This window comes from Grammomys surdaster, unplaced genomic scaffold (assembly GCF_004785775.1).
Source record: "Grammomys surdaster isolate TR1022 unplaced genomic scaffold, NIH_TR_1.0 126124, whole genome shotgun sequence".
In the NCBI taxonomy this organism is placed as follows: Eukaryota; Metazoa; Chordata; class Mammalia; order Rodentia; family Muridae; genus Grammomys; species Grammomys surdaster.
In genome coordinates this window covers 8,361,415-8,379,794 of record NW_021620932.1, presented here as the reverse complement: position 1 = coordinate 8,379,794, position 18,380 = coordinate 8,361,415, and positions in this window count along the sequence as shown.

Genomic DNA, 18,380 nt, shown 5'->3' with positions numbered 1-18,380 from the left:
GGTTAGTGTGAATTGAAAGATACTGACGAGATTATAGTTACATCAGCTCCTGTGTCCATCAAATCTTCAATTTCAATATCATTTAATTTTAATTTTGGTCTCTAGTCATTAGTAACAGTTTGCAAACAAACAGAACAAAACAAAAAGAATAAAGAATACTCATCTTCCATTGTAAGGGTAAAAATTAAAACAGCTCAGCAGAGACCACAAACAACTTGGCAAAGACCGCAGGACAGCTTGCTGAGCTTGCTGAGAATAGCCATAATAAAAATATCAAGCCCCTCTAGGGATGAGGTGACCAGAAATGTAGAAACAACCAAAGACATATCTTGACCAGTCTAAACATGCCCAAGTGAGTAATGGGCCACCTGGTGTTTATCCTAGAAGGTCTGAGGTTTCATGGTCAAAAATAGTGGGCCATCTAGCCTGTCAAAATGATTGCTTACGCAAAGTGCTGATGTTTGAAATATCCAGTCATATGTAACCGCGCCAGAATTTCCCGCTTTTCCCTTCCCCCTTGTGCCTCCCCCTATAAAAGTTCTAAACTTCCTGGGGTCTTCATCAAAATTCTCTCCCCTGCGTGGGATGAGTTTCGATCCAAGGGCCCTTGTTAGTAAACTGCCTTTTGCCATTGCATCAAGTCAGTCTCTCGTGTCTCCTTTGGTGTGCGCTGATCATGACTTGAGTTGGGGGTCCTCTTTCTGGGTCCTTACACCATTACTTCCAAATCTTCCTGTTCTTTCCAGTGGATCTGGTTTGCCTTTGATATATGGAAATGGTAAAGTCTGAGCAATCCTATCTCCCACTTTAAGTGTATAATTTTTTTTTCTTTGAGTAACCCATAATCTCAATCTCTCCCCTGAAATCTTCATCTATAATTGCACAATGTATTCTTTAGATTTCTTCCTAAAACCATTCATGCAATCTTTGGGGGTAGAGAGCCATGAACTCCAGTTGGTAATTGTACTGCACAATTTTTGGTAACAGTGTGAGACTTTTACTTATGACTAAGTCTAGTGGAATGGTTCAGTTTGTAGCATGAGTTAGATTTCTAATACCTGCTTTAGATTTCTCTAGGATCTCTGTGGATTGATGACAGGGAGTATCCAGCTCATGTTGTTTGCTGCTGGGCAATAAGCTAACCCACTGAGGGAGGTTTCCATCTACTGTAGTTGGAGTTTCATTGCTAGGAGAGATACACTATTGCCAAGGTAAGTCTTATAAAGGCTAACATTTAATTGAGTCAGACTTACAGTTTCAGAGATTAGTCCATTATCATCATAGTGCAAGCATGACATTGTTCATATAGACATGGAGCTGGAGGAGACCAGAGTTTTACATCTTGATCTGAAGGCAGCCAGGAGAAGACTGTCACAGTGGGTGTAGCTTGAACTTATATATGAGACCTCAAAACCTTCCTCTGTGGTGACACACTTCCTTCCATAAGGACTGGAACAAGTTCATACTTCATAAAAATGAATTTCTTACAGATCAAGTATTCAAATACTTGAATTTGTGGGTGTTAAACCTATTCAAACCACCACATTTATATGAGCTGGCTTTGTGTACCAGCTTGACACATGGTAGAATCATCAGAGAAAGAAGGATCAATGGAGGAAATGACTATGACATCCAACTCTAAGGCATATTCTCAATAGGTGATCAATGGAGGAGGTCCCACTTCATTGTGGGTGGTCCCATCCTGGGCTGGTGATGATGGTTTTATAAGAAACTCATAGGATATCAAGCTTGTAAGCAGCACCCTCTGTGGCTTCTACATCAGCTCCAGCCTCAAGTTCCATTCCTGCTTTAGTTCCTGTACTGACTTCATCCAACGATAAACACCAATCTGGAAGTGGAAGTTGCCTAATAAACCCTTTCTTTCCCAAATTGGTTTTGATCATGGTGATTCATCACAGCAATAGAAATTATGACTAAAACACCATCAGAAAGAAGTTACCTTTCATATTGCTTGCTGATCTGTACTCATTAATCCAGTGCCGACCATCACAATACCTTCTTTTTTTTTTTTTTTAATTTTTTTATTGGATGTTTTATTTACATTTCATATCTTGTCCCCTTACCCCATCCCCCACCCACCCAGGAACCCCCAATCCCCTCACACCTCCTCCTTCTTCTTTGTGGATGTAACCTCTATCTACCCCCCCACTCCCACCTCCCCACCCTCAAAACTCCCACCCCCTGGGGCGTCCAGCCTTCATGAGGTCAAGGATCTCATCTTCCACCTGTGCCCAGCAGGGCCCTCCACTCTTATATATTCAGCTAAGGCCCTGGATCCCTCCATAAGTGCTCCCAGGCTGGTGGTTTAGACCCTGGGAGCTGTGGTTGGTTGGTATTGTTGCTCTCCTCATGGGGCCACAAATCCTTTCAGCTCCTTCAGTCTTCACTCTAACTCCTCCATTGAGAACCCCATGATCACTTCAATGGCTAGTTGTGAGCATCTGCCTCTGAATATGTCAGACTCTTGAAGACCTCTGAGGAGACATCCATATCAGGCACTTATCAGCATGCACTTCCTGACTTCCACATCAGCATCTACCTTTGGTGACTGCACATGGGATGGATACTCAGGTGGAAAGGTCTTCAGACGGCCCCTCCTTCAGTTTTTGTCCCTCGCTTTGTCTCCATATTTGCTCCCTTGAGTATTTTGTTGCTCCTTCTAAGAAGGACCGAATCACCCCCACTTGGTCTTCATTCTTTATGGACTTCATGTGGCCTGTGAGTTGCATCTTGGGCATTTTAAGGTTCTGGGCTAATATCCAATAATCAGTGAGTGAATACCATGTGTGTTCTTTTGTGATTGGCTTACCTCACTCAGTATGATAATTTCTAGTTCCATCCATTTACCTAGGAACCTCTCAAATTCATTGTTTTTAATAGCTGAGTAGTACTCCATTGTGTAAATATACCACATTTTTTTAATCCATTCCTCAGTTGAAGGACATCTGGGTTCTTTCCAGCTCCTGGCTATTATAAATAAGGCTGCTATGAACATAGTTGAGCATATGTCCTTATTATATGTTCGAGCACCTTCTGGGTATATGCCTAGGAGTGGTATAGCTGGATCCTCGGGTAATGCTATGTCCAATTTTCTGAGGAACCGCCACACTGATTTCCAAAGTGGTTGCACCATCTTGCAGTCCCACCAACAATGGAGGAGTGTTCCTGTTTCTCCACACCCTCGCCAGCATCTACTATCACCTGAGTTTTTAATCTTAGCCATTCTGACTGGTGTGAGATGGAATCTCAGGGTTGTTTTGATTTGCATTTCCCTGACGACTAAGGATGCCGAGCATTTCTTTAGGTGCTTCTCGGCCATTCGAGTTTCTTCTGTTGAAAATTCTTTGTTAAGCTCTATACCCCATTTTTTAATAGGGTAATTTGGTTGCCTGGAGTCTAATTTCTTGAGTTCTTTGTATATATTGGATATTAGCCCTCTATCAGATGAAGGATTGGTAAAGATCTTTTCCCAATTTGTTGGTTGTCGTTTTGTCCTATTGACAGTGTCCTTTGCCTTACAGAAACTTTGCAATTTTATGAAGTCCTATTTGTCAATTCTCGATCTTAGAGCATATGCCATTGGAGTTCTGTTCAGGAACTTTTCCCCTGTGCCCAAGTATTCGAGGCTTTTCCCCACCTTCTCTTCTATTAGTTTCAGTGTATCTGGTTTTATGTGGAGGTCCTTTATCCACTTAGATTTGAGCTTTGTACAAGGGGATAAGAATGGATCAATTTTCATTCTTCTACATGTTGTCCTCCAGTTGAACCAGCACCATTTGTTGAAAATGCTGTCCTTTTTACACTGGACAGTTTTAGCTCCTTTGTCAAAGATCAAGTGACCATAGGAGTGTGGGTTCATTTCTGGGTCTTCAATTCTATTCCATTGATCTTCCTGCCTATCTCTGTACCAATACCAGGTAGTTTTTATCACTATTGCTCTGTAGTACAGCTTGAGGTCAGGGATGGTGATTCCTCCCGAAGTTCTTTTATTGTTGAGAATAGTTTCTTCTATAGACCTCAGAATGATGAGGGTTTTTAGAGAAGTCTCTAGGATGCTTTGTCTGCAATCAAGTTTCAAATAAACTCATCCCATAGTCAAAATAACAGGCAATTTTAATATGTAGGGTTATTGGCCACTAATTGTCCAATTGCATAATTAATAAAGTCAATATGAAAATTATTTCTAATCCATTAATCCATGGGTGCTGATGCTAAGAGCCTGTCCAGCACCAGTTACCTCTGGAAAGCAGCAAAGTGGGTAGGATTGGAGGTTTTGGTAGGCAAAACTTAGTTTTGTGAGGTAGACAATCATTTACTTTCTGTAATATTTACCTTTCTAAACTGTTTGCTAGTTAGTAGCCAGAAACCACTGGCTTCCAGCTTTATAAATACCAGGTGTTTAGCATTTTAGGATTAAGTAATGAAGTTAGCTCTTTGTTCTTTTACTCTAGAGACCCTCCCTGATCAGCAAGAGGTTCAGAGTTTCATTAACTCTTTTTGAGGCAGCGAAAAAGAAAAGGAAAGTCATGCACCCAGAAAGAAAATCTTTAGTGCAGATAATATTCACACACACAAACACATTCTACACACAGACACACACAGACACACAGACACACACACACACACACGTAGGACCAAACCACCTGTTTAATCAATTTGACAAGTATTCATGAACACTTACATACACACATCTATACTAACATATATATATATATACATTTAGTGGATGGAATGAAATCTCGCATGAGAAGTATAAACAAGCAAAGGCCAATGCATTAAAAAAAAAGCTTATTCATTCTGAATGAAAAAGAAACTCCAAACTTGTTTTAATTGGATATTTTCTTAATTTAAATTTCAAACACTTTCCAGGTTCCCCCGTCAAAGCCCCCAATCCATCCATGAGCTTCCAGCTTCTATAAGGGTGATATTCCATCTACCACACCATTCCTACCTCTCTGCCCTCAAATTTTTCTACACTGGGGGATCGAGCCTTCACAGAACCAAGGGCCTCTCCTCCCATTAATGCCCAACAAGGCCATCCTCTGCTACATATGCAGCTGGAGCCGTGGGTTCCTCCATGTCTACTGTTTGGTTGGTGATTTACTCCCTGGGAGCTTTAGGGAGTCTGGTTGGTTGGTACTGTTGTTTTTTTTATGGGATAGCAAACTTCTTCACCTGCTTCAGTCTTTTTCTCTAACTCCTCCATTGGGAACCCTATGCTCTGTCCAGTGGTTGGTTGCAAACATCCAACTCTGCATTCATCATCAATGGCAGAGCCTCTCAGGAAACAGCTATATCTGGCTCCTGTCAGCATGGACTTCTTGTCATCTACAATAGTGTCTAGGTTGGGTGAGTGTATATGGGATTGATCTCCAGGTGAGGCAGTCCCTGCATGGTCTTTCCTTCAGGCTCTGCTCCACATTTGTCTCCATTTTTTCTCCAGTGAATATCTTGTTCCCCTTTCTAAGAAGACCAACGCACCCACACTTTGGTCTTTCTTCTTCTTGAGCTTCATGTGGTCTGTGAATTGTATCATGGATATTCTGAGCTTTTGGGCTAATATCCACTTATCAGTGAGTGCATGTGGGTTCTTTGGGATTAAGTTACCTCAGGATGAAATTTTCTAGTTCCATTCATTTGCCTAAGAATGCCATTACTTCATGGTTTTTAATAACTGAACAGTACTCCACTGTGTAAATGTACAACATTTGATGTATCCTCTCTGCTGTTGAAGAACATCTAGGTTCTTTTAAGCTTCTGACTATTATAAATTAGGCTGCTATGAACATAGTGAAGCTTGTGTCCTTGTTATATATTAGAGCATCTTCTGGGTATATGCCCAGGAGTGGTATACCTGGGTCTTCAGGTAATACTGTGTTTAATTTTCTGAGGAAATGCCAGAATGATTTCCAGAGCGGTTGTACCAGCTTGCAATCCCACCAACAATGGAGGAATGTTTCTCTTTCTCCACATCCAAGCCAGCATCTGCTGCCACCTGAGCTTTTTAATCTTAGCCTTTCTGACTGGTATGAGGTGAAATCTCTGGAATGTTTTGATTTGCATTTCCCTGATGATTAAGGAACACTTTTTGAGGTACTTCTTGGCAATTTGAGTTTCCTCAATTGAGAATTCTCTGTTGAGCTCTGTTTCCCATTTTTAAAAATAGGATTACTTGGTTCTCTAGAGTATAACTTATTAAATTCTTTGCATATATTGGATATTAACCCTCTTTCAGATGTAGGATTGGCAAAGAATTTTTCCTAATCTGTTGGTTGCTGTTTTGTCCTATTGACAGTGTCCTTTGTTTACAGAAGCTTTGCAATTTTATGAGGTCCCATTTGTAGATTCTTGATCTTAGAGGATAAGCTACTGGTGTTCTGTTCAGGAAAATGTCCCCTATGCCCCATGTGTTTAAGCCTCTTCCCCACTTTTTTTTTTTTTTTTTAGTTTCAGTGTATCTGGTTTTGTTCAGAGATGCTTGATCCACTTGGACTTGAGTTTTGCACAAGGAGGCAAGAATGGATTAATTTGCATTCTTGTATATGCTACCCTCTAATTTACCAGCACCATTTGTTGAAAACGCTGTGTTTTTCCCACTGGATGATGTTAGCTGCTTTGTCAAAGGTCAAATGACCATAGGTTTGTGGGTTCATTTCTGGGTCTTCAATTCTATTCCATTGATCTTCCTCTCTGTCTCTCTACCAATATCATACAGTTTTTATCACTAATGTTCTGTAGTACAGCTTGAGGCCAGGGATGGTGATTCCCCTAGAAAGTGTTTAATTGTTGAAAATAGTTTTCACTCTCCTTGGTTTTTTGTTATTCCAGATGAATTTGCAAATTGCTCTTTCTAAATCTCTGAAGCTTTGAGTAGGAATTTTGATAGGGATACATTGAATCTATAGATTGTTTTCCGCAAAATGGTCATTTTTACTGTATTAGTTCTCCCAATTCTTGAGCATGAGAGATCTTGCCATCTTCTGAGATCTTCAATTTCTTTCTTCAGAGATCTGAAAACTTGCCATAGAGATATTTCATTTGCTTGGTTAGAATCACACCAAGATATTTTATATTATTCGTGACTATTGTGAAGGGTATCATTTCCCTAATTTCTTTCTCAGTCTGTTTATCCTTTGAGTAGAGGAAGGCTACTGAGTTGTTTAAGTCGATTTTATATCCAGCCACTTTGCTGAAGTTGTTTATCAGATTTAGGAGGTCTCTGATGGAATTTTTGGGTCACTTAAATATACTATCATATCATCTGCAAGTAGTGATAATTTTACTTCTTCTTTTCCAATTTTTATCCCTTTGACCTGCTTTTGTTGTCTAATTGCTCTGGCTAGGATTTCCAGTACTATATTGACTAGTGGGGAGCCTTCTCCTGACCTTAGTGGGATTGCTTCACGTTTCTCTCCATTTAGTTTGACGTTGGCTACTGGTTTGCTGTATATTGCTTTTACTATGTTTAGGAATGGGCCTTGAATTCCTGATCTTTCCAAGATATTTAACATGAAGATATGTTAATATTTCAAATACCGTTTCCGCCTCTAAAGAAATGAACATGTGGTCTTTTTCTTTGAGTTAGTTTATGTAGTGGATTACATTGATAGATTTCCAAAGATTGGACCATCCCTGCATCCCTGAGATGAAGCCTACTTGATCTTAGCGAATGATCACTTTGATGTGTTCTTGGATTTGGTTTGTGAGAATTTTATCGAGTATTTTTGCATCGATGTTCATAATGGAAATTGGTCTGAAGTTCTTTCTTTTTTTTAGGGTGTTTTCTAGATTTTATTATATATAATTTTTTTTCAAATTGTAATTTATACTCATTCGCACAGGGGTTATAAACACAAAAAGGCAGGACATGAAAAAGGGGATGACACTGGAGCATGGGTGTTCAGGGGGAATACAGATATTTTTCAGAATAGGGTATCTACTGGGTAAGTATTCAGGGGATAGGTCACTATGACTCTGCCTATGATTCACTCACTTGTCCTTATCTAAGTTGCTAATATCTGCCAAGGCTACCTATTTACAAGGTCTATAACTACTCAGGCTGGTAAATTGTCACAAAAACTGCCTGTTTACAATAGCTTATAGCCATCTGTTCCAATGTTTTTCCACAGAGACCCAAGACTTGGTGTTAGTATACATGTATGACAGGTCTATTGCTGGTTTTAGGCCTATGGCTGATTTTAGGCCTTCAGTATGTAAGCAAGCTGTGTCTAATCTAATCTTGCGAAGGATGGGATAGAAGCCTGTCCTCCAGTAATTGAAGGGGACCTAGTAATGGCTCCAGTACCCCTGTTGTTGTCCAGTGAGGCATGAGGGCCATACCTGTCCCAATGTCTTTTTCTGGGAGAGGAGATACTTTTGACATCAACCCCTATGCAGTCAGGCTTGTCCCTCAGGGAACCAAGAGAGATATTTTTAACTTTTATTGATATTCCCTTGCAGTGCTTACTCTCACAGCCTAAGCAAGAATTCAGGTCACCTGTCAGAGGGGGTTCTGGGTGGTCCCTCTCTGCCTGGTCGAGGGGCAGAAGTACCCACTTTTAGGTTGGGTGGAGATGGGTTTTGGGAGTACCCTGGATAAAGTAACAACCTCATCTTGAGTCTCGTGGTCCTCCATAGCTAAATTATGATAATGTATCTGAATAGATTTTGCTACCAAATTATTTATCTGTTGTTTCACAGAGTTAGTCAGCCTATTTTAGGCCTAGGGATCAGAAGAAATAAGCAAAAATAACCTAAATAATGGTCCCAAGATGAGAGAAGTTAGAGTTGACAACCCTGGAGAGGTTGAAAACCAATTCTTGTACAAGCACTCATGTTTCTCTTTCTCTCTCTGACTTTTCTCAGGGACTTCTCTGACCTTTTTCATGCTCTCTTTAACCATCCTTGTCTTGTCTATATAAAGGCAATATTCTTCTTTAAGGGCTGTACACAGTCAAGAGCTGTACACAGCCTTTTCTATTATAATAGAATAAATCAAGTCCAATGAGGATCTTTGCGATATTTGGAGGTCTCATAAGACAGCAAAATGAGGGATTTCTACAGATTAGTGATGTCAGTCTCTAGCTGTTTGATGTTCTTGTCAACCCTTCTAAGGTCTGAGTAGTATAAGTTAGGAGGCCAGCATCTGGATTAGAATTTCTAACAGCAGACATCACAGGTGATTCAATTTTACCTGGAAAGGAAGGAGAAGGGAATTCTCACGGAGATTTCTATTCCCTGAATGTAAATTGTTATTCATTTTATTTATGGTTGGGACTGACTTTGTGGGGGTATCTATTTCTTTAATCTTTTTGGTAGCCAATTAGCTGTGCCTTCTGTGGTATCAAACAGGCATATCAATCCTCAGCCACATAAGGGAACTAGGTCTGGGCTATTTCCTTTAAGGGTAAGAGGGTCCTTCCCCATATCTGTGGCATAGTTTTTATTGGTCTCTCTTTTGTCAATTAATTGTTGAGAGAAATTAGGATTTACATCTCTCTTGAGACTATTAAACAGAGACTTAAATTATTTGTGGAGAGCATAAAATAAGATTTTCGGTAGTTATCATCTCCTAGAAACTTTTGAAAATAATATGAATTAAGTAAACTCTATTTCTCTTTTTTTTCAGACCCTTTATCTGTTTTTTTTTTTATTGGATAGTTAACGTGTTTCACTTTCAATGTTATATCCTCTCACATTCTCCTTCAAAATTCCTTATCCCATACACACTCCTCCTATTTTTATGAGGGTGTGCTCCAAACAACCTCCCAGTCCCATCTCACTGCTCTTGAATTCCCCAACACTAGGGAATCCAAACTTTTGGGAACCATGGCCCTATACTTCCACTGATGTCTTACAAGGCCACCCTCAGTTACCTATATAGGTGGAGACATGAGTCCCTCCCTTTGTGCTCTCAGGCTGGAGGTTTAGACTTTGGTAGCTCTGGTTGAAACTTTTGATACTCCTTCTAGAAAGGACCAAAGCATCAACATTTTGGTCTTCCTTCTTCTTCTTGAGTTTCATGTGGTCTATGCATGTGTCTTAAATATTGTAAGCTTTTGGGCTAATATCCATTTATCAGTGAGTGATTACCATCTGTGTTCTTTTGAGATCGGGTCACCTCATTCAGGATGATATTTTCCAGGTCCATCCATTTGCCTAGGAATTTCATGAACTCATTGTTTTTAATACCTGTGTAGTACTCCATTGTATAAATGTACCACATTTTCTGCATCCATTCTTCTGTTGAAGGACATCTGGGTTCTTTCCAACTTCTGGCTATTATAAAAATGGCTGCTATGAACATAGTGGAGAAAGTGTCCCTGTTGCATGTTGAAACATATTTTGTGTGTATGCCCAGGAGTGGTATAGCTGGGTCCTCAGGTAACACTATGTTCAATTTTCTGAGATACCACCAGACTGCTTTCCATAGTGGTTGTACCAGTTTACAATCCCACCAAGAGTGGAGGAGTGTTCCTCTTTCTTCACATCCTCACCAACATCTACTGTCACCTGTGTTTTTGATCTTAGCCATTCTGACTGATGTGAGGTGGAATCTCAGTGTTGTTTTCATTTGCATTTCCCTGATGACTAGGGATGCTGAAAACTTCTTTAGGTGCTTCTCAACCATTCAAGCTTCCTCAGTTGAGAATTCTTTGTTCAGCTCTGTGCTCCATTTTTTAATAGGGTTCTTTGATTGTCTAGAGTCGAATTTCTTCAGTTCTTTGTACTCCTTGGATATTAGCCCTTTATCAGATGTAGGGTTGGTAAAGATCTTTCCAAATCTGTTGGTTGCCACTTTGTCCTATTGACTGTGTCCTTTGCTTTACAGAAGCTTTGCAGTTTTATGAGGTCCCATTTGTCAATTCTTGGTCTTAGAGCACAAGCCATTGGTGTTCTGTTCAGGAACTTTTCTCCTGTGCCCATGTGTTCGAGACTTTTCCCCAATTTCTCTTCTATTAGTTTCAGTGTAGCTGGTTTTATGTGGAGGTCCTTGATCCACTTGAAATTGAGTTTTGTACAAGGATATAAGTCTGGATCAATTTGCATTCTTCTACATACTGACCTCCAGTTGGACCAGCATCATTTGTTGAAAATGATATCTTTTTTCCACTGGATGGTTTTAGCTCCTTTTTCAAAGATCAAGTGACCATATGTATGGGGGTTAATTTCTGGGTCTTCAATTCTATTCCCTTGATCCTCCTGCCTGTCTCTGTTCCAATATCATGCAGTTTTTATCACTATTGCTTTGTAGTACAGCTTGAAATCAGGGATGGTGATTCCTCCAGAAATTCTTTTATTGTTGAGAGTAGTTTTCGCTATCCTGGCTTTTTTTGTTATTCCAAATAAATTTTAAGATTGCTCTTTCTATCTCTGTGAAGAATTGCCTGGGAATTTTGATGGGGATTGTATTAAATCTGTAGATTGCTTTTCGCAAGATAGCCATTTTTACTATAATAATCCTTCCAATCCATGAGCATGGGAGATCTTTCCATCTTCTGAGATCTGTTTCAATTTCTTTCTTCAGGAGCTTGAAATTCTTGTTATACAGGTCTTTTACTTGCTTGGTTAGATTCACACAAATGTATTTTATATTATCTGTGAATATTGTGAAGGGTGTCATTTCCATAATTTCTTTCTTAGCCAGTTTATCTTTTGAGTAGAGGAAGGCTACTGATTTGCTTGAGTTAATTTTATATTCAGCCACTTTGCTAAAGTTGTTTATCAGGTTTAGGAGTTCTCTAGTGGAAGTTGTGGGGTCACTTAAGTATACTATTATATCATCTGCAAATAGTGAGATTTTGACTTCTTTCTTTCCAATTTGTATCCCTTTGACCTCTTGGTGTTGCCTAATTGCTCTGGCTAGGACTTCTAGTACTATATTGAATAGGTAGGGGAAAAGTGGGCAGCCTTGCCTAGTCTCTGATTTTAATGGGATTGCTTCAAGTTTCTCTCCATTTAGTTTGATGTTGGCTACTGGTTTGCTGTGTATTGCTTTTACTATGTTTAGGTAGGGGCCTTGAATTCCTGGTCTTTCCAAGACTTTTATCATGAAGGAGTGTTGAATTTTGTCAAATGCTTTCTCAGCATCTAGTGAGATGATCATGTGGTTTTTTTCTTTGAGTTTGTTTATATACTGGATTACATTGATGGATTTCTGTATATTGAACCAACCCTGCATTCTTGGGATAAAGCCTACTTGATCATGATGTATAATTGTTCAGATGTGTTTTTGGATTCGGGTCGCTAGAATTTTATTGAGTAATTTTGCATCAATGTTCATAAGGGACATTGGTCTGAAGTTCTCTTTCTTTGTTGGGTCTTTGTGTGGTTTAGGTATGAGCGTAATTGTGGCTTCATAGAATGAATTGGGTAGTGTTCCTTCTGTTTCTATTTTGTGGAATAGTTTGAAGAGAATTGGTATTAGGTCTTCCTTCAAGGTCTGATAGAATTCTGCACTAAAACTATCTGGTCCCGGATTTTTTTTTGTGGGGAGAATTTTAATGATTGCTTCTATTTCTTTTGGGGTTATGGGACTGTTTATGTGGTCTATCTGCTTCTGATTTAACATTAGTAGCTGGTATTTTTCTAGAAAATTGTCCATTTCATCCATATTTTCCAATTTCGTTGAGTATAGGCTTTTGTAGTAGGATCTGATGATTTTTTGAATTTACTCGGTTTCTGTTGTTATGTCACTCTTTTCAGTTCTGATTTTATTAATTTGGATACTGCCTCTCTGTCCTCCGATTAGCCTGGCTAGAGGTTTATCTATCTTGTTGATTTTTTCAAAGAACCAGCTCCTGGTTTTATTCATTCTTTGTATAGTTCTTTTTGTTTCTATTTGGTTGATTTCACCCCTGAGTTTGATTATTTCCTGCCTTCTACTTCTCATGGGTGTATTAGCTTCTTTTTGTTCTAGGGTTATCAAGTGCATTGTCAAGCTGTTATTGCAAGCTCCCTCCAGTTTCTTTTTGTATGCACTTAGAGCTATGAATTTTCCTCTTAGCACTGCTTTCATTGTATCCCATAGATTTTGGTATGCTGTGTCATCATTTTCATTAAATTCTAAAAAGTTTTTAATTTCTTTCCTTATTTCTTCCCTGACCAGATTATCAATGAGTAGTGTGTTGTTCAGTTTTCATGTGAATGTGGGCTTTCCATTGTCTTTGTCATTATTGAAGACCAGCCTTAGACCATGGTGATCTGATAGGATACAAGGGATTATTTCAATTTTTTGAATCTGTTGAGGCCTGTTTTGTGCCCAATTATATGGTCTATTTTGGAGAAGGTATCATGAGGTGCTGAGAAAAAAGTATATTCTTTTGCTTTAGGATGAAATGTTCTATAGATATCTTTTAGGACCATTTGGTTCATAACTTCTGTTAGCTTCACTATATCTTTGTTTAGTTTCTGTTTCCATGATCTATTCATTGCTGAGAGTGGGGTGTTGAAGTCTCCCTCTATTATTGTGTGAGGTGCAATGTGTGCTTTGAGCTTTAGTAAGATTTCTTTTATGAAAGTGGGTGCTCTTGTATTTGGCACATAGATATTCAGAATTGAGAGTTCATGTTGGTTGACTTTTCCTTTGACAAGTATGAAATGACCTTCCTTATCCTTTTTGATACCTTTAAGTTGAAAGTCGATTTTATTCGATATTAGAATGGCTAGTCCAGCTTGTTTCTTAGGGCCATTTGCTTGTAAAATTGTTTTCCAACCTTTTACTCTCAGGTAGTGTCCATCTTTGTAGCTGAGGTGGGTTTCCTGTAAGCAGCAAAAATCTGGGTCCTGTTTGCGTATCCAGTCCGTTAGCCTATGCCTTTTTATTGGAGAATTGAGTCCATTGATGTTAAGAGATATTAAGGAGAGGGTGTTGTTGCTTCCGGTCATTTTTGCTAATAGTGGAGGCATTGTTTATGCTGTTATCTTCTTTTGGATTTGTTGGAAGGGGATTATTTTGTTGCTCTTTCTAGGGTGTAGTTGCCCTCTTTGTATTAGAGCTTTCCTGCTATTATCCTCTGTAGTGCTGGGTTTGTGGAAAGATATTGTGTAAATTTGGTTTTGTCATGGAATATCTTGGTTTCTCCATTATGGTAATTGAGAGTTTTGCTGGGTATAGTAGCCTGGGCTGCCATTTATGTTCTTTTAGGGTCTGTATGACATCTGTCCAGGATCTTCTGGCTTTTATAGTATCTGGTGAGAAATCAGATGTAATTCTGATAGGTTTGCCTTTATATGTTACTTGGCCTTTTTCCCTTACTGCTTTTAAAATTCTTTCTTTGTTTTGTGCCTTTTGTGTTTTGACTATTACGTAACAGGAGGTATTTCTCTTCTAATCTAGTCTATTTGGCATTCTGTAAGCTTCTTGAATGATTATGGGATTATGGTTATTCTCATTCCTTAGGTTAGGGAAGTTTTCTTCTATAATTTTGTTGAAGATATTTATTGCCCCTTTAAGTTGGGAATCTTCACTCTCTTCTATACCTATTATCCTTAGGTTTGGTCTTCTCATTGTGTCCTGGATTTCCTGGATGTTTTGTGTTAATAACTTTTGGCATTTTGTGTTTTCTTTGACAGTTGTGTCAATATTTTCTATGGTATCTTCTACACCTGAGATTCTTTCTTCTATCTCTTGTATTCTATTGGTGATACTTGTATCTATGACTCCTGTTTTTTTCCCTAGGTTTTCTATCTCCAGGGTAGTCTCCCTTTGTGATTTCTTTATTGTTTCTACTTTCATTTTTATGTCCTGAATGGATTTGTTCAATCCTTCACCTGTTTTGTTGTGTTCTCTTGTAATTTTTTAAGGGATTTTCGTGTTTCCTCTTTAAGGGCTTCTACCTGTTTCCCTGTGTTCTCCCGTAAGTTCTTTGATAGTGTTATTAATGACCTTCTTAAAGTCCTCTATCATCATCAGTAGAAGTGATTTTAGATCTGGTTCTTGCTTTCCTGGTGATATGGAGAGTTCAGGATTTTCTAACTTGGGAGAACAAGTTTCTGATGATGGTGGCCTTGGGTAGCTGGTGCTTGTGTTCTTTCACTTGCCTTTCACCATCTGGATCTCCTTTGTGCTATCTGCGCTGTCTCTGAGTGGAGCCTGACTTTCCTATTATCTAGGTTGTGTCAGAACTTTTTGGGATGGGTTTTGCCGCTGGGGTTAGACCTGAGGCTCAAGATTGCTAGGTGCTCAGGTGGAGATTGGCAGGAACCCATGCTCTGGGCCAGGAGTGAATTCCTGGGTCCCAGTTACTCCCTGTTTAGGCAGGTGTTGGAGCTTCCTTGTCTAGGATACTGCTTGGATTAGAGCTCCTGGGAGCCCCGCTTCCTCTGGGTTCTGTGAGATTGGATGCAGAGCTGTCTCCCAGGATCTGCTGAGCAATTGGGCCCAGACTGAAAGGAACCCGTGCTGCGGGCCAGGAGTGAACTACTCGGTCCCAGTGGGTCCTGGTTACTCCTTGTTTGGGGCAAGTGTTGCTGCCTCCTTGCCTAAGATACTGTTCTACTGCTTGGGTTAGAGCTCTTGGGAGTCCCGCTTCCTCTGGGTTCTATGAAACTGGGTGCAGAGCTGACTCCTGGGATCTGCTGAGCACCTGGGCCCTGACCAGAAGGAACCCTCACTTCAGGCCAGGAGTGAATTCCTCGGTCCCAGTGTGTCTCAGTTACCCCCTGTTTGGGGTGAGTGTTGCTGTCTCCTTACCTGAGATGCTGCCTGAGTTAAAGCTACTAGGAGGCCCTCTTCCTCTGGGTTTTGTGAATTTGAGTACAGAGCTGCCGCCTGAGATCTGCTCTGTGCTTAGACCCAGACTGGAAGTCTCCCTGAAGTTCTTTCTTTGTTTGGTCTTTTTATTGTTTAGGTATAAAGGTAATTTTGGCTTCCTAGAAAGAATTGGGTAGTATTCTTTCTATTTCTATTTTGTGGAATAGATTGAAGAGTATTGGCATTAAATCTTCTTTGGAGGTCTGATAGATTTCTACACTAAACCCATCTGGTCCTGGTCCTTTTTTTGGTTGGGAGACTTTTAATGACTACTTCTATTTCTTTAGGTATTATGGGACTGCTTTGATGGTTTATTTGTTCCTGATTTAATTTTGGTACCTGGTATCTCTCTAGAAAATTGATTTAGCTTTCAAATGTTTGAAGACATTTGCACCCTGAATTTGCATTTTCAAAAATTTCAATGACTAGCCCCTCTCACATCTGGTTGTAATATCAAGTTGTTTATAGGAGATGTTAATCTATGGAAGAAGTCAATAAAATTCTCTCTACAGCTTTACATAGGGTTTGTGAATGCCGTAGATTCTTTGTCTTATTCTTCTACCTCCTTATCCCAGGCTCTTAAAGCTTCTAAGGTCTGTTGTATAATAACAGACTCATCAAATTCTATCTGATGTTATAAATCAGCAAACTGACCAACAAATCACTGGTCTGTCATAATATTACCACGTTTAGGCTTATTACAATTTTCCATAATTGCAGCTTCTCCTCACTACTGTGTGAGCCATTGTAATTGGAAACCAGTTTCCAGTACTACTGATGCTAAACATTTCAAGTCTTCGAGGATAATCCTATTTTGGGTAGTCCAGGTGTTTCGTATCTGTTTCAAATAAGGTGAGAACATTTCATAAATTATTTTTGATTCTTTAAATTTTTTAAGTTCTTATATTTTAATAGGATTCCAGAATAGTTGTTTAGTTTTTGAATTATAACCATTGTCAGGCATTGGTTGGTAGATAAGTGTCAAAGATAGTTGGCATGGCAGTGTTTCCTCAGTTTTGTTAAGAGATGACTCTATCGGTACAATGGGTTGTCTATCTTGATCCTTAAATTCACTACGTAATGTAGGTTCATCATTAGACACTTTCTGTTCTTTAACTTTTTTATCTCTCATCTTTAAATCTTTGTATTATCAGCAAATTTTTCTTTTTGTACAGCCACTTAAATAGTGGCATCTCTGAGAGGAAATATATGAAGACTGCAAATGAGGTAGGGAGGGGTTTACTCCATATACCTTGACTTTCTAGTCTTTGCATTTTGAAATAGCTCATGTGGTTTTTCACCGCTAAAGAAAGCACATCCTTCTGAAGGGCAGTTTAGGCTAGTAGTCATAATAAATTCTACCAATTGAGTTTGATGATCTTTTCCTTGTAGTCTGGAATCCATATGGTCATTTTCTGGAGATCTTGAACTCCTTAATAATAGAGAGGGAGTGGATCCTATTGGAGTGGAGGTGAGGAAGACCTTGGAGGAGGGAGGGAAAACCATATCATGATAAATTCTGTGAAAAATCTCTTTTCACTACTGGAATAAAAGTCCTGATACACACACACACTGTATATTAATGATTAATGAAAGAAATAGACTATGAATCTTACAAAGAGCAAGAGGGGTATGTGGAAGGGGAATAGTCTGGAAGGAGGAAAGGGAAGAGAAAATGATATTTTGTAACTAGAAAAAAAATTAACAACTAATCAAAAAATCAAAATAAAATAAAATAAATATATGACATTTCCAACTAAATATGTATAAAAACATCTCAGTATAGTCCTGGTTTAAATAAAAGAGCAGCCAGCTATATCCTTTTCCTACATTGAAAATCCTGATGTCAGTTATGCAAACAACACAAAAGTAAGATTAATACTGAAATCCAGTACCTACTTTTTTCTACATGTATGTTAAGCTTTTCTGTTAGCACTTAAAAACGTATTAAATCCATCACTAAATTCTGCTACAATTTCTGGGCTCATCCTCTTGCACATGGGCAGTTAACTTGATCTATTAGTCCATTCCATTCTTTCCTCTGAGCCATCATTATCACATCCTCCTCCACAGGGAATTTATTCTCATTCTCTTTTAAAGTTTCCTCTTCTCTTTCATGTCACATTAAGTTCAGAAAAATCTAAATTTCTTCTCCAACCCTATTTTTAAAATGTGATACACCTAATAACTGTATGCTTGTGCTTACTTCCACAGTAACAATTGTATGTTGTCATCTCTTACTGCCACGCACTTGACAATCAGCAACCAGACAAACTCAGAAAATATAGAATCCATTTCTACATATGCTGTCAAGACAAAATGTTCTATTGAATCACTGCTGAAGGAAGCTTAGGAGCTGTATTTCTGACTGCTATAGTGACTTGAAAATTTTCAGATCTATACTGTACAGCTATATTTTTTGAGGTGCATGAAAGGTTATAATGATACATCTATCTCTCAGTTCCAAAACAGATTAATTTCCATTAATTTATTCTTCATTTTATTACCCTTCCCTTCTCTCTCTTCCAAAACACCATTGAGTTTATTTTGTATTAATAATGTCCTGCTGGGCATGGAGTCTATCATTAAGTGTGGATTATATATT